The sequence below is a fragment of the Silene latifolia genome, chromosome X, assembly GCF_048544455.1.
Source record: "Silene latifolia isolate original U9 population chromosome X, ASM4854445v1, whole genome shotgun sequence".
NCBI classification, from domain to species: domain Eukaryota; kingdom Viridiplantae; phylum Streptophyta; class Magnoliopsida; order Caryophyllales; family Caryophyllaceae; genus Silene; species Silene latifolia.
This window is the reverse complement of record NC_133537.1, coordinates 344,746,200-344,758,923: the sequence shown is the minus strand read 5'-3', so window position 1 is coordinate 344,758,923 and position 12,724 is coordinate 344,746,200.

Sequence of the window (12,724 nt, the reverse complement as noted above, 5' to 3'; positions counted from 1 at the left end):
AAAGCTCGTTATTTGAGGTTTGAAATTGAACAGTTGATTTCGAAATGAGCTCGGACGCGTGATTGAAAAAGAGAGAAAAAGAAACAGGTCCGATACGACCTTCCGAACGGCTGAAATTGAAGTGTATAAATACACGGTTTTTGGGATTCGGGTTCCGGAAAAAAATTCTCCTGGAAATCACATAGAAAGTTCCTCGGAGTCGATAAAGCGGCCACGCAAATTTTGAGCACCAACGGAAGACATTTGGGGGTGACGGTGTGCCACAAACCGGCATTCGCCGAAACTCGGATTATCGTGAAAAATGTGTCAAAGCTCGTTATTTGAGGCTGAAATCGAACAGGTTAATTCCTGAAATAAGGTCGGACGCGTGATAGAAAAACAGGGAGAAAAAGAAACAAGGTCCGGTACAACATTCCGAACGGTTTTTCGGGAATCCGGGGTCCCGGAACAAAATTCTCCGAAAATCACATAGAAAGTTCCTCGGGTCAGATAAAGCGGCCACGCAAAGTTTGAGCATTAACGAAAGACATTTGGGGGTGCCGGTGTGCCAGAAACCAACATTCGCCGAAACTCGGATTATCGTGAAAATTTTGTTAAAGCTCGTTATTTGAGGCTGAAATCGAACAGATTAATTCCTGAAATAAGCTCGGACCCGTGATTGAAAAACAGGGAGAAAAAGAAACAGGGTCCGGTACGACCTTCCGAACGGCTGAAATTGAAGTGTATAATACACGATTTTTCGAGATTCCGGTGTCCCGGAACAAAATTCTCCGAAAATCACATAGAAAGTTACTCGGGTCAGATAAAGTTGCCACTCAAAGTTTGAGCACCAACAGAAGACATTTGGGGGTGCCGGTGTGACAGAAACCAGCATTCGCCGAAACTCGGATTATCGTGAAAAATGTGTTAAAACTCGTTATTTGAGGCTGAAATCGAACAGGTTGATTCCTGAAATGAGATCGGATGCGTGATTGAAAAAACGAGGAGAAAAAAAAACAGTGGTCCGGTACACCCTTCCGAACAATTTGAAATTGAAGTGTATAATACACGGTTTTCGGGATTCCGGGTCCCAAGACTAAATTCTCCGGAAATTACATAGAAAGTTCCTCGGGTCGATAAAGCGGCCACGCAAAGTTTGAGCACCAACGGAAGACATTTGGGGGTGCCGGTGTGCGAGAAACCAAAGATTCGCCGAAACTCGGATTATCGTGAAAAATGGGTTAAAGCTCGTTATTTGAGGTGAAATCGAACAGGTTGATTTCGAAATGAGATCGGATGCGTGATTGAAAAATAGGGAGAAAAAGAAATAGGGTCCGGTACGACCTTCCGAACGGCTGAAATTGAAGTGTATAATACACGATTTTTGGGAATCAGGGTCCCGGAACAAAATTCTCGGAAATCACATAGAATTTCCTCAGTCGATAAATCGGCCACGCAAAGTTTGAGCACCAACGGAAGACATTTGGGGTGCCGGTGTGCCAAAACCAAAGATTCGCCGAAACTCGGATTATCGTGAAAAATGTGTTAAAGCTCGTTATTTGAGGTGAAATCGAACAAAGTTAATTCTGAAATGAGCTCGGACGCGTGATTGAAAAACAGGCAGAAAAAGAAACAGTGGTCCGCACGATCTTCCGAACGGCTGAAATTGAAGTGTATAATACACGGTTTTTTGGGATTCCGGAACAAAATTCTCCGAAAATAACATAGAAATTCCTCGGGTCAGATAAAGCGGCCACGCAAAGTTTGAGCACCAACGGAAGACATTTGGGGGGTGCGGTGTGCCGAAACCAAAGATTCGCGAAACTCGGATTATCGTGAAAAATGTGTTAAAGCTCGTTATTTGAGGTGAAATCGAACAAAGTTAATTCTGAAATGAGCTCGGACGCGTGATTGAAAACAGGGAGAAAAAGAAACAGGGTCCGGTACAACCTTCCGAACGGCTGAAATTGAAGTATATAATACACAGTTTTTCAGGATTCCGGGGTCCCGGAAAAAAATTCTCCGGAAATCACATAGAATTTCCTCAGGTCAGATAAATCGGCCACGCAAAGTTTGAGCACCAACGGAAGACATTTGGGTGGTGCGGTGTGCCCAAACCAAAGATTCGCCGAAACTCGGATTATCGTGAAAAATGTGTTAAAGCTCGTTATTTGAGGTGAAATTAAACAAAGTTGATTTCGAAATGAGCTCGGACGCGTGATTGAAAAACAGGAGAAAAAGAAATAGGGTCCCAGACGACCTTCCGAACTGAAATTGAAGTGTATAATACACGGTTTTTCTGGGATTCGGTGTCCCGGAACAAAATTCACCGGAAATCGATAGAAAATTGCTCGGGTCGATAAAGTTGCCACGCAAAGTTTGAGCACCAACGGAAGACATTTGGGGGTGCCGGTGTGTGTGAAACCAAGATTCGCCGAAACTCGGATTATGTGAAAAATGTTTTAAAGCTCGTTATTTGAGGTCGAAATTGAACAGGTTGATTTTTCGAAAAGAGCTCGGACGCGTGATTGAAAAACAGGGAGAAAAAGAAACAGGGTCCGACCTTCCGAACGGCTGAAATTGAAGTGTATAATACACGGTTTTTCGGGATTCCGGGGTCCCGGAAAAAAATTCTCCGGAAATCACATAGAAAGTTTCTCGGGTCAGATAAAGCGGCCACGCAAATTTTGAGCACCAACGGAAGACATTTGGGGGTGACGGTGTGCCACAAACCAGCATTCGCCGAAACTCGGATTATCGTGAAAAATGTGTTAAAGCTCGTTATTTGAGGTGAAATCGAACAGTTAATTCCTGAAATAAGCTCGGACGCGTGATAGAAAAACAGGGAGAAAAAGAAACAGGGTCCGGTACAACATTCCAAACAACTAAAATTGAAGTGTATAATACACGGTTTTTCGAAATTCCGGGTTCCCGGAACAAAATTTTCCGAAAATCACATAGAAAGTTCCTCGGGTCAGATAAAGCGGCCACGCAAAGTTTGAGCACCAACGGAAGACATTTGGGGGTGCCGGTGTGCCAGAAACCAACATTCGCCGAAACTCGGATTATCGTGAAAAATTTGTTAAAGCTCGTTATTTGAGGCTGAAATCGAACAGGTTAATTCCTGAAATAAGCTCGGACGCGTGATTGAAAAACAGGGAGAAAAAGAAACAGGGTCCGGTACGACCTTCCGAACGGCTGAAATTGAAGTGTATAATACACGGTTTTTCGAGATTCCGGTGTCCCGGAACAAAATTCTCCGGAAATCACATAGAAAGTTGCTCGGGTCAGATAAAGTTGCCACGCAAAGTTTGAGCACCAACGGAAGACATTTAGGGGTGCGTGTGATTGAAACCAACATTCGCCGAAACTCGGATTATCGTGAAAAATGTTTTAAAGCTCGTTATTTGAGGCTGAAATCGAACAGGTTAATTCCTGAAATGAGCTCGGACGCGTGATTGAAAAACAGTGAGAAAAAGAAACAACGTCCGGTACACCCTTCCGAACGGCTGAAATTGAAGTGTATAAATACACGGTTTTCGGGATTCCGGGTCCCGACACTAAATTCTCCGGAAATTACATAGAAAGTTCCTCGGGTCAGATAAAGCGGCCACGCAAAGTTTGAGCACCAACGGAAGACATTTGGGGGTGCCGGTGTGCCAGAAACCAGCATTCGCCGAAACTCGGATTATCGTGAAAAATGTGTTAAAGCTCGTTATTTGAGGCTGAAATCGAACAGGTTGATTTCTGAAATGAGATCGGATGCGTGATTGAAAAACAGGGAGAAAAAGAAATAGGGTCTGGTACGACCTTCTGAACGGCTGAAATTTAAGTGTATAATACACGATTTTCGGGGGAACGGGGTCCCGGAACAAAATTCTCCGGAAATCACATAGAAAGTTCTTCGGGTCAGATAAAGCGGCCACGCAAAGTTTTAGCATTAACGAAAGACATTTGGGGGTGCCGGTGTGCCACAAACCAGCATTCGCCGAAACTCGGATTATCGTGAAAAATGTGTTAAAGCTCGTTATTTGAGGTCAAATCGACAGGTTGATTCTGAAATGAGCTCGGACGCGTGATTGAAAAACAGGGAGAAAAAGAAACAGGGTCCGGTACGACCTTCCGAACGGCTGAAATTGAAGTGTATAATACACGGTTTTTCGGGATTCCGGGGTCCCGGAACAAAATTCTCCGAAAATCACATAGAAAGTTTCTCCGGTCAGATAAAGCGGCCACGTAAAGTTTGAGCACAACCGGAAGACATTTGGGGGTGCCGGTGTGCCAGAAACCAGCATTCGCCAAAACTCGGATTATCGTGAAAAATGTTTTAAAGCTCGTTATTTGAGGCTGAAATCGAACAGGTTAATTCCTGAAATGAGCTCGGACGCGTGATTTAAAAACAGGGAGAAAAAAAAACAGGGTCCGGTACGATCTTCCGAACGGCTGAAATTGAAGTGTATAATACACGGTTTTTGGGATTCGGAACCAACAAAATTCTCGAGAAAATAACATAGAAAGTTCCTCGGGTCGAGATAAAGCGGCCACGCAAAGTTTGAGCACCAACGGAAGACATTTGGGGGTGCCGGTGTGCGTAAAACCAAAGCATTCGCCGAAACTCGGATTATCGTGAAAAATGTGTTAAAGCTCGTTATTTGAGGCCGAAATCGAACAGGTTAATTCTGAAATGAGCTCGGACGCGTGATTGAAAAACAGGGAGAAAAAGAAACAGTGGTCCAGTACAACCTTCCGAACGGCTGAAATTGAAGTATATAATACACGCTTTTTTCAGATTCCGGGGTCCGGAAAAAATTCTCCGGAAATCACATAGAATTTCCTCAGTCGGATAAATCGGCCACGCAAAGTTTGAGCACCAACGGAAGACATTTGGGGGTGCCGGTGTGCGAAAACCAAAGATTCGCCGAAACTCGGATTATCGTGGAAAATGTGTTAAAGCTCGTTATTTGAGGTCGAAATTAAACAGTTGATTTCGAAATGAGCTCGGACGCGTGATTGAAAAACAGGAGAAAAAGAAATAGGGTCCGGTACGACCTTCCGAACAGTTGAAATTGAAGTGTATAATACACGGTTTTTCGGGATTCGGTGTCCGGAACAAAATTCACGGAAATCGATAGAAAATTGCTCGGGTCGATAAAGTTGCCACGCAAAGTTTGAGCACCAACGGAAGACATTTGGGGGTGCGGTGTGTGACAGAAACCAAAGATTCGCCGAAACTCGGATTATCGTGAAAAATGTTTTAAAGCTCGTTATTTGAGGTGAAATTGAACAGTTGATTTACGAAAAGAGCTCGGACGCGTGATTGAAAAATAGGGAGAAAAAGAAACATGGTCATTACGACCTTCCGAACATTTGAAATTGAAGTGTATAATACACGGTTTTCGGGATTAGGGGTCCCTTAAAAAAAAAATTCTCCGGAAATCACATAGAAAGTTTCTCGGGTCGGATAAAGCGGCCACGCAAATTTTGAGCTCCAACGGAAGACATTTGGGGGTGACGGTGTGCCCAAACCAAAGATTCGCGAAACTCGGATTATCGTGAAAAATGTGTCAAAGCTCGTTATTTGAGGCTGAAATCGAACAGGTTAATTCCTGAAATAAGCTCGGACGCGTGATAAAAAAACAGGGAGAAAAAGAAACAGGGTCCGGTACAACATTCCGAACAGCTAAAATTGAAGTGTATAATACACGGTTTTTCGGGATTCCGGATTCCCGGAACAAAATTTTCCGAAAATCACATAGAAAGTTCCTCGGGTCAGATGTAGAGGCCACGCAAAGTTTGAGCACCAACGGAAGACATTTGGGGGTGCCGGTGTGCCAGAAACCAACATTCGCCGAAACTCGGATTATCGTGAAAAATTTGTTAAAGCTCGTTATTTGAGGTGAAATCGAACAGTTAATTCTGAAATAAGCTCGGACGCGTTATTGAAAAACAGGGAGAAAAAGAAACAGGTCCGCACGACCTTCCGAACGGTGAAATTGAAGTGTATAATACACGGTTTCGAGATTCGGTGTCCGGAACAAAATTCTCGAAATCACATAGAAAGTTGCTCGGGTCAGATAAAGTTGCCACGCAAAGTTTGAGCACCAACGGAAGACATTTGGGGGTGCCGGTGTGACAGAAACCAGCATTCGCCGAAACTCGGATTATCGTGAAAAATGTTATAAAGCTCGTTATTTGAGGCTGAAATCGAACAGGTTAATTCCTTAAATGAGCTCGGACGCGTGATTGAAAAACAGGGAGAAAAAGAAACAACGTCCGGTACACCCTTCCGAACGGCTGAAATTGAAGTGTATAATACACGGTTTTCGAGATTCCGGGTCCCGGCACTAAATTCTCCGGAAATTACATAGAAAGTTCCTCGGGTCAGATAAAGCGGCCACGCAAAGTTTGAGCACCAACGGAAGACATTTGGGGGTGCGGTGTGCAGCTAAAAACCAAGATTCGCCGAAACTCGGATTATCGTGAAAAATGTGTTAAAGCTCGTTATTTGAGGCTGAAATCGAACATGTTGATTCTGAAATGAGATCGGATGCGTGATTGAAAAACAGGGAGAAAAAGAAATAGGGTCTGGTACGACCTTCCGAACGGCTGAAATTGAAATGTATAATACACGATTTTTCGGAAATCCGGGGTTCCGGAACAAAATTTTCCGGAAATCACATAGAAAGTTCCTCGGGTCAAATAAAGCGGCCACGCAAAGTTTGAGCATTAACGAAAGACATTTGGGGGTGGCGGTGTGCCACAAACCAGCATTCGCCGAAACTCGGATTATCGTGAAAAATGTGTTAAAGCTCGTTATTTGAGGCTGAAATCGAACAGGTTGATTCCTGAAATGAGCTCGGACGCGTGATTGAAAAACAGGGAGAAAAAGAAACAGGGTCCGGTACGACCTTCCGAACGGCTGAAATTGAAGTGTATAATACACGGTTTTTCGGGATTCCGGGGTCCCGGAACAAAGGGTCCTGAAACAAAATTCCCCGGAAATCACATTGAAATTTCCTCGGGTCAGATAAAGCGGCCACGCAAAGTTTGAGCACCAACGGAAGACATTTGGGGGTGCCGGTGTGCCAGAAACCAGCATTCGCCGAAACTCGGATTATCGTGAAAAATGTGTTAAAGCTCGTTATTTGAGGCTGAAATCGAACGGGTTAATTCCTGAAATGAGCTCGGACGCGTGATTGAAAAACAGGGAGAAAAAGAAATAGGGTCCGGTACGACCTTCCGAACGGCTGAAATTGAAGTGTATAATACACGGTTTTTCGGAATTCCGGGGTCCCGGACAAAAATTCTCCGGAAATCACATAGAAAGTTGCTCGGGTCAGATAAAGTTGCCACGCAAAGTTTGAGCACCAACGGAAGACATTTAGGGGTGCCGGTGTGACAGAAACCAGCATTCGCCGAAACTCGGATTATCGTGAAAAATGTTTTAAAGCTCGTTATTTGAGGCTGAAATCGAACAGGTTAATTCCTGAAATGAGCTCGGACGCGTGATTGAAAAACAGGGAGAAAAAGAAACAACGTCCGGTACACCCTTCCGAACGGCTGAAATTGAAGTGTATAATACACGGTTTGGGATTTAGGGTCCCGACACTAAATTCTCGGAAATTACATAGAAAGTTCCTCGGGTCGATAAAGCGGCCACGCAAAGTTTGAGCACCAACGGAAGACATTTGGGGGTGCGGTGTGCGAAAACCAAAGATTCGCCGAAACTCGGATTATCGTGAAAAATGTGTTAAAGCTCGTTATTTGAGGTGAAATCGAACAGGTTGATTTCGAAATGAGATCGGATGCGTGATTGAAAAAAGGAGAAAAAGAAATAGGGCAGTACGACCTTCCGAACGGCTGAAATTGAAGTGTATAATACACGATTTTTGGGAATCGGTCCCGGAACAAAATTCTCGGAAATCACATAGAAAGTACTTCGGGTCGATAAAGCGCCACGCAAAGTTTTAGCATTAACGAAAGACATTTGGGGGTGCCGGTGTGCCACAAACCAGCATTCGCCGAAACTCGGATTATCGTGAAAAATGTGTTAAAGCTCGTTATTTGAGGCTGAAATCGAACAGGTTGATTCCTGAAATGAGCTCGGACGCGTGATTGAAAAACAGGGAGAAAAAGAAACAGGGTCCGGTACGACCTTCCGAACGGCTGAAATTGAAGTGTATAATACACGGTTTTTCGGGATTCCGGGGTCCCGGAACAAAATTCTCCGAAAATCACATAGAAAGTTTCTCCGGTCAGATAAAGCGGCCACGTAAAGTTTGAGCACAACCGGAAGACATTTGGGGGTGCCGGTGTGCCAGAAACCAGCATTCGCCAAAACTCGGATTATCGTGAAAAATGTTTTAAAGCTCGTTATTTGAGGCTGAAATCGAACAGGTTAATTCCTGAAATGAGCTCGGACGCGTGATTTAAAAACAGGGAGAAAAAAAACAGTGGTCCGTACGATCTTCCGAACGGGTGAAATTGAAGTGTATAATACACGGTTTTTTGGGATTCCGGAACAAAATTCTCCGAAAATAACATAGAAAGTTCCTCGGGTCAGATAAAGCGGCCACGCAAAGTTTGAGCACCAACGGAACACATTTGGGGGTGCCGGTGTGCCAGAAACCAGCATTCGCCGAAACTCGGATTATCGTGAAAAATGTGTTAAAGCTCGTTATTTGAGACTGAAATCGAACAGGTTAATTACTGAAATTAGAGGTGATCATGGGCCGGGCCGGGCCGGGTTTGGGCCGGGCCCATGCATTAAATTAAGCCCAAGTGCGTGGGTCGGGCCGGGCCGGGCTACAAGTGCGGGCCTATTTTGTCGGCCCAAACCCGGCCCATGCGGGCTTAAGCGGGCTTTCGGGCCGATTCGGGCCAAGTAGGGCTAAATATTTTTCCTCTTGAAATAAGTTTAGAAACCCCCATTATGAAGTTATAATACTTTGTGTATTTGTTATCAAAAATTTCGTATAAAATTGTGTGATTTTTTTCGAGTATTGCAATTAAGTAGTAACCTAATGTAGCTTTTATGAACGTACTGCTTGAGGTGACTCATACAAACTAAATGCACAATTTTTAGTAGTGTAATAATATATTTTAGTGCGATACTCACTGTATGTTGTTGTAGTTTTGTAATTGATTTGATATTTGTTTATCTTTAGGCTCAAAAACATTGACTTAGCACGCCAATAATGGTAAACAATTTATCGGCACTAGTATGATACAAAATCATTAGCTCATTTTTTATCATATAAATACTGGTGAAGGAAAATACTAAGCCTTATCAGACTAATACATGTAAACAAGTTATTACGGCTTATTTACAATACAACAATTGATTGGTTAATTATTTTACTTAATGCTTATTAACATTCTTAAATTGTACGTATTCGTAAATTTTGCATATGTTCGCCGGGCGGGCGGGCAAAATTCGGGCCGTAAAGCGCCCAAACCCGGCCCTATTATATTGAATCGGGCCATGGGCTTCGGGCCGTGGGCTTTTCGGGCCTAAAATCGAGGCCCAAGCCCGGGGAAAAATCGGGCTGGGTCGGGTCGGGCTAGCGGGCCTGGGCCATATGATCAGCTCTAACTGAAATGAGCTCGGACGCGTGATTGAAAAACAGGATGAAAAAGAAACAGGGTCCGGTACAACCTTTCCGAACGGCTGAAATTGAAGTATATAATACACGATTTTCAGATTAGGGGTCCGGAAAAAAATTCTCCGGAAATCACATAGAATTTCCTCAGGTCAGATAAATCGGCCACGCAAAGTTTGAGCACCAACGGAAGACATTTGGGGGTGCCGGTGTGCCAGAAACCAGCATTCGCCGAAACTCGGATTATCGTGAAAAATGTGTTAAAGCTCGTTATTTGAGGTGAAATTAAAACAGGTTGATTTCTGAAATGAGCTCGGACGCGTGATTGAAAAACAGGGAGAAAAAGAAATAGGGTCCGGTACGACCTTCCGAACGGCTGAAATTGAAGTGTATAATACACGGTTTTTCGGGATTCCGGTGTCCCGGAACAAAATTCACCGGAAATCAGATAGAAAATTGCTCGGGTCAGATAAAGTTGCCACGCAAAGTTTGAGCACCAACGGAAGACATTTGGGGGTGCCGGTGTGACAGAAACCAGCATTCGCCGAAACTCGGATTATCGTGAAAAATGTTTTAAAGCTCGTTATTTGAGGCTGAAATTGAACAGGTTGATTTCTGAAAAGAGCTCGGACGCGTGATTGAAAAACAGGGAGAAAAAGAAACATGGTCCGGTACGACCTTCCGAACGGCTGAAATTGAAGTGTATAATACACGGTTTTTCGGGATTCCGGGGTCCCAGAAAAAAATTCTCCGGAAATCACATAGAAAGTTTCTCAGGTCATATAAAGCGGCCACGCAAATTTTGAGCTCCAACGGAAGACATTTGGGGGTGACGGTGTGCCACAAACCAGCATTCGCCGAAACTCGGATTATCGTGAAAAATGTGTCAAAGCTCGTTATTTAAGTCTGAAATCGAACAGGTTAATTCCTGAAATAAGCTCGGACGCGTGATAGAAAAACAGGGAGAAAAAGAAACAGGGTCCGGTACAACATTCCGAACAGCTAAAATTGAAGTGTATAATACACGGTTTTTCGGGATTCCGGGTTCCCGGAACAAAATTTTCCGAAAATCACATAGAAAGTTCCTCGGGTCAGATGTAGAGGCCACGCAAAGTTTGAGCACCAACGGAAGACATTTGGGGGTGCCGGTGTGCCAGAAACCAACATTCGCCGAAACTCGGATTATCGTGAAAAATTTGTTAAAGCTCGTTATTTGAGGCTGAAATCGAACAGGTTAATTCCTGAAATAAGCTCGGACGCGTTATTGAAAAACAGGGAGAAAAAGAAACAGGGTCCGGTACGACCTTCCGAACGACTGAAATTGAAGTGTATAATACACGGTTTTTCGAGATTCCGGTGTCCCGGAACAAAATTCTCCCGAAATCACATAGAAAGTTGCTCGGGTCAGATAAAGTTGCCACGCAAAGTTTGAGCACCAACGGAAGACATTTGGGGGTGCCGGTGTGACAGAAACCAGCATTCGCCGAAACTCGGATTATCGTGAAAAATGTTATAAAGCTCGGTATTTGAGGCTTAAATCGAACAGGTTAATTCCTGAAATGAGCTCGGACGCGTGATTGAAAAACAGGGAGAAAAAGAAACAACGTCCGGTACACCCTTCCGAACGGCTGAAATTGAAGTGTATAATACACGGTTTTGAGATTCCGGGTCCCTAAGCACTAAATTTCAGGAAATTACATAGAAAGTTCCTCGGGTCGATAAAGCGCCACGCAAAGTTTGAGCACCAACGGAAGACATTTGGGGGTGCCGGTGTGCGTAAACCAAAGATTCGCCGAAACTCGGATTATCGTGAAAAATGTGTTAAAGCTCGTTATTTGAGGTTGAAATCGAACAGGTTGATTCTGAAATGAGCTCGGACGCGTGATTGAAAAACAGGGAGAAAAAGAAATAAGTGCAGTACGACCTTCCGAACGGCTGAAATTGAAATGTATAATACACGATTTTTCGGAAATCCGGGGTCCCGGAACAAAATTTTCCGGAAATCACATAGAAAGTTCCTCGGGTCAAATAAAGCGGCCACGCAAAGTTTGAGCATTAACGAAAGACATTTGGGGGTGGCGGTGTGCCACAAACCAAGATTCGAAACTCGGATTATCGTGAAAAATGTGTTAAAGCTCGTTATTTGAGGTGAAATCGAACAGGTTGATTCCTGAAATGAGCTCGGACGCGTGATTGAAAAACGGGGAGAAAAAGAAACAGGTCCTAAGCACGACCTTCCGAACGGCTGAAATTGAAGTGTATAATACACGGTTTTTCGGGATTCCGGGGTCCCGGAACAAAGGGTCCTGAAACAAAATTCCCCGGAAATCACATTGAAATTTCCTCGGGTCGATAAGCGGCCACGCAAAGTTTGAGCACCAACGGAAGACATTTGGGGGTGCGGTGTGCAGTAAACCAAAGCATTCGCCGAAACTCGGATTATCGTGAAAAATGTGTTAAAGCTCGTTATTTGAGGCTGAAATCGAACGGGTTAATTCTTGAAATGAGCTCGGACGCGTGATTGAAAAACGAGGAGAAAAGAAATAGGGTCCAGCACGACCTTCCGAACATTTGAAATTGAAGTGTATAATACACGGTTTTTGATTCAGGGTCCCGAACAAAAATTCTCCGAAATCACATAGAAAGTTACTCGGGCGGATAAAGCGGCCACGCAAAGTTTGAGCACCAACGGAAGACATTTGGGGGTGCCGGTGCCACAAACCCGAAAGATTCGCGAAACCTCGGATTATCGTGAAAAATGTGTTAAAGCTCGTTATTTTAAGGCTGAAATCGATCAGGTTAACTCCTGAAATGAGCTCGGGCGCGTGATTGAAAAACAGGGAGAAAAAGAAACAGGGTCCGGTACGACTTTCCAAACGGCTGACATTGAAGTGTAACACACGGCTTTTCGGGATTCCGGGGTCCCGGAACAAATCTCCCCGGAAATCACATAGAAAGTTCTTCGTGTCAGATAAAGCGGCCACGCGAAGTTTGAGCATCAACGGAAGCCATTTGGGGGTGCCGGTGTGCCACAAACCAGCATTCACCGAAACTCGAATTATCGTGAAAAATGTGTTAAAGCTCGTTATTTGAGGCTGAAATCGAATAGGTTAATTTCTGAAATGAGCTCGGATGCGTGATTG